This window comes from Chamaea fasciata, unplaced genomic scaffold, assembly GCF_029207755.1.
Source record: "Chamaea fasciata isolate MVZ Bird 193981 ecotype frontalis unplaced genomic scaffold, bChaFas1.0.hap1 SCAF_2, whole genome shotgun sequence".
Taxonomy (NCBI): Eukaryota; Metazoa; Chordata; class Aves; order Passeriformes; family Sylviidae; genus Chamaea; species Chamaea fasciata.
In genome coordinates this window covers 10,329,571-10,334,561 of record NW_027094087.1, presented here as the reverse complement: position 1 = coordinate 10,334,561, position 4,991 = coordinate 10,329,571, and positions in this window count along the sequence as shown.

Genomic DNA, 4,991 nt, shown 5'->3' with positions numbered 1-4,991 from the left:
TAACAACATCAGGTGTAGCAAACCCCACAGCTCCGAAGGTGCTCTGTTAGCATTTTTATTTTAAAAATTCCTAAGGGCAGACATTACTGAGCTTGTCTAGGTTTGCAGGTTTGCTTAAGCCTTTAATAAAGCATCAGAGGTAGGAGGCGCAAGCTGCTGTCACTGCATCTCATGTCACAATTGTTATATTACTCCTTAAATCAGCACCACAGTTACCACTCTTACTCGTACTTAGCCTTGGAGGTGACTATCCAAAATTTCAGCTCCTAAACCTACACATATCAAAGAAACCCACAGACATATCAAAGTTAGCCCATCTCATACTCAATTGCTTAAATATCACAGATTCTTCTTGGCTAAAATTAAAGAAAGAAACCCCAACCCATATTTGCAATAATTTTATCTATCTCAAGTCATCATATTAGGCATAAATTGTTTTACTTGCATCTCCAAAAATTCACAAATCTCAAGAATTAGCATGTTAACAAAATATAAATTAAAAATTCAGTACCTACAGACAGCAGGTACTGTGGGGAATACAAGCCCAACAAAAGTCATGTGTATTTGAGGAGAACTCCCACAACATAAGCATGAGCAGCATCAAAGCTGGGTGAGACAGCAATGTCTCTGCTTCTGCATTTGTTAGGATATCTGATGTGCAGAGGAAAAAAAAGGCTACAGATGACAGTGCTATTGTGCTGGCTTCTTTCTCAAATTCTTGTGCCTGGGAAAGATGAAAGCACAGAAAACACTTTTGATGGTTCCATTGCATAATACTGAAAATGCTGCTCCTAGTTTTCTGTAATCACTTTTGCCTTTAAACATGTGATTTAGCTATAAATTATCACCCTGACCGCAAGCACTTTCTCCATAAACTCACTGAAAAGCAAATTAACCTTTTCTGTCTAGAATGAACTCTCTTATTAATATGAAAATCAATTCAATCCTTTTTGCTTTGGTTACCCCAGCCTGTTTGCACTTCCCAAGCTGAATAGTGACTGTCCAGTTAGTCACTTAAGCAGTATTCATTTTAAGAGACAATTAAAAAACCCAACCCAATAATAGAGTAAATGATCTTCTGGAAAGCTTTTCATTACTCTGTGGTTTCTAATTGAAAAAACAGAGTGTCTGATTATTGCCCTGATTCTTCCATCCTGACCTTGGAGCAGCTCCACAGGTGGTGAACATCAGTGCAGTTTAACACAACGGCACAACTTAATAGCAGCCCATGGCACCCACACACTTTTCAACTGGCTGCAGATCCAACACATTCCTGGGCATATTTCTGAGGCCATTTGTCCATTGGATGACTTTATCAGGATCAAATTTTCTTTCTCGTGTTGTAAATGTTATTTAGTACCTGTTCTGAAGTGGTATGCATAAAACCTTACTCGTAGAAACACGTGGGCTTTTTATTACCCGAGGAAAAAAACATTCAAAGAGCAGAAGTTCCCCAAGATCAGAGGAACAAGGTCTGCACTCAGTGAAGACAGAGCTGCAACAGAATCCAAGTGCTGGATGGGTGTGGACACACAGGGCAATGGGAAAGGATGCACAGGGTTTTTCTATGTTCTCACTATCCTACAGTCAGGGCAGATGCTAAGGAGTATTTTCTCCTCTGCTTGTCAGGCTGTCATCTCTCTCACCAAAGCCCAAATAGGGATAGTAGAAAGATGTTTATGCTTTCTGTGCTCTCTCCTTTTCTCCTTGACCCAGTGACACAGCTTTGGTTTTCCTATCCCCACCACCATCAATGTAATCCTCTTTAGAAGGGAAGAATGCAGAGCAAGATACAGACATCTCCAGTCTCACTAAAGAATGGGCTCTGAAAAGTTAATGCATTCAGACTTCTGATAGCAGCAAAATAATTAAATCTGCAGTAAAACACTGACTCGTGTGGTACCTTAGCAAAATGTCAGATTTCATGGTGGCACAGCATCACTTCTGTCCCCGGGCTCTCAGGAGTGTTGTTTTAAACTCTTTAATGACTCAAAGGAGATTAAAAGCATATGTTTTAGGACTCTTTCAGAAACATATAAAAGACAAAAAGAAAAAAAAGCTGCGATTCTGTGGCAAAGGCTGAAGGTTCCTGCAGTGAGAAATGCTGATGAGAGCTCTGTCACACAACTCCTGCCTACATGCAAGCTTGGGGACTCGATCCAAACCCACATCCAAACCCCCTGGAGCAAACCCACTGATTAGCATTCTAATTCTGGCCCTGCCCAAACACCTCTGGCAACTTTCTCACCTCTCTGTAGGTATATAAAGGATTGCTACATTTCTCAAAGGCTCAAAGCAAAGCTCCTGTCAGCTGGGGCCTGGAAACAAAACCTTCCTCCAAATCAGCACTGATCCGTGGGTTTTTGGAGGGCATGTGGAGGGTACAGAGGCAACAGGTTGTTTTCTTATAGAAGATGGCCAGAGGAGGAGGTGGGCCCCCTTTTCACACAGCAGCCTTGTTGTGTGGGCAGCCACCCAACAGACAAGAAAATGGGAGCTGCTCCCAGGACTGCACCAGTGTTTTCTATGCTTTGGAATAAGCCAACCTTGGATAAACATCCTTGAAAACGTGGGACCTTTTCTTTCTTTTCTGGCCTACTGCACCTTGGGTTAATTTAAGAGAAATGCAGCAGATTTGCTTTCTGTCTGTGACCCAGAAAATATTTAACTATTCTCACCAAGGGAAACGTGAGGTCTATTCCATTTCCATGGGAATATTTGCCACATTGCAAACCCAGCAAAATCTTGAAGACTGCAAAAAAGAAAAAAGAAAGAAAAAAAAAAAAAGGAATTGTGAGAGCTCTCCTGGTTCCTGGGGATAATTGAAGACCCCTGTCCACACGTGGGCTCACACTGGCTGCCATCACAAATTCTTGCTGCCAAGGGCATGAAACCCTTGTAAGGAGAGTAAAGCATGCAGGTAGGTCTGTATCAATTTGCTTGGTGGTTGGGAAAAGGAGAGGGAATCTGGATACAGAATGGAAAAGTTAACAAAGAAGCAGGGGAGGGGAAAAGTAGGGAAGAATTTTCCTGCCATTGCACATCCACATGCTGCAGAATTTTGGACACACTAAATGCCACTAAAAATGTCCTTCTTATTAGAGTTCTCTCCTGAAAAAAAATCAGCCCATCAATGCATTGCTCTGAAATTAATCTTTACCTTTTTGCCAATGTGTACATTTGTGAAGGGAACACAAAATACATTCCAGAAGTATAGCGCTAGTATCTGTAAATATATTGCTGACCTCTTTATCTTCTTGTTCTACCACTTGTCATGTGCCCCGGGCCAGTGTTGCTCTAACAGCTGTATTGAGTAGTACAAGCTGAGCTGGAGCTTTGAGATTTTTTTTTGTCTGTTCACTTGTTAAACATGTGCTCTGCTTTTTCTAATGGTGTTAAACTGAACTCCCTGGATTAAGCAGTCAATACAGGTCAAAATTAGTCCTCCAGGGATAGGCCAGCCTTGGCCTGCTGCTTCTCTCACCTGCAGAGATAGGCTGTGATGTTCGATGTTTGTCTCCTCATGTAATTTTGTGGTGCTGCTGAGTACTTCCCAGTAACTTCAAATACTGGTGGCTTTGCTAAAATCATCTGTCAATAAAGCTGCTTTTTAACAAGCTGCTGCTTAATTTCTAACTTTTTTTTTTTTTTAATGCTGATTCAGACATACTTTATCAAGGAATGTCTACATATTGCCTTTGCCCTCATAAATAGAAATACCTCCTCAAAGCTTTCAAAGTACTTAGCTGCCCTGCATAGCATAGTGAAGAGGGTGAAATAGAATATATTATGAAATGTCATAGCCAATTCAAACCAGATGAGCAATTAGTGAACTAATAATAATGTTGCAGCACTGTTTCTTCAGAAACCTTTAATTTCTACATCAATAGGGCTCATACATATCTCAGTGTGAAATAACAACTTTATAGCTTTGTCAGTCCTGATGATAGCAGCACTTAGAAAACAAAATAAAGGCATCTATGACACTGTTAATGGAATGATTAAAGCTGCAGATGAAAATGTGCAAGAGAAGAAATGTTCCCTTAGCTAATTTGCTTTGTACTTTTATAGTGTCTCCTGTGGAATTCTAGGCCTGGCTGCACAAATACAGAACGAGTGCTAGCTCTACTCTGGTTGTACTGGTCTCCCCAGGCTGCCTCTGTAGCCAGAGAAGAGGCAGAAGCCTCGTGTTGCCACTCAGAGCTGCCCTGTCTCATTAGGCAGAGTGAGCTTTTGTGAATTAACCCTACTTGTTCTAGGTCAAAGTTATCACAGCTCACTCTCACAGTTTCAATTCCCAATAGCTGAGATTGAAAAGCCCTGTTTTGCACCAACACCACCTCTAGCATTGAACTTCCCTGTTTTCTTTGGAAATAAAGAGAAAGGGGACTTTGTCCAAGTTTAAAGGCAGTTTAGCTTTATAGCCCTCAGTACAGGATCCATCATTAAAATTAAGCATGTACTTAATTGGTTTCCTGAATACAGATGGATTTAAGCACATGCTTAAATGCCTTGCTCACTTGAGGCCCTAATGGACCATGCAAATTTAAAAGTTCACTTCTCATTGAGATAAATGGAGTGAAAAATCATAAATTTATCAGAACAGAAGCTGCTACTCACTGTACGTTGGCAGCATCTTGCAGTGTTGTCCTCTCCCTCTGCCTGGGACATCTAGAACTTGTTGAAGTAGAGAAGCAGCAACAGAATAAGAGCTGATTTTCTTCACTCAGAACAGATCACCAATACAGTATTTGATGGTAAGATATCTGCGCATCTGCCACAGAGAAAAGAAACATTTTCCAGTATGAAATCTCATAATTAAAAAAAAATTAGTGGAAATTAGGTGAAAGCAAAAACCCCAAGGAAACAGAAGGGATACTTGCGACTGAAAAATCCACCAGCTACTTTATGGCTTTGTGCTGTCTTTCCTGGTAAATTTTTTTTTTCAGCTGGATAAGGATTGTTAAAATGTTTAGCACTGAACACTCTGC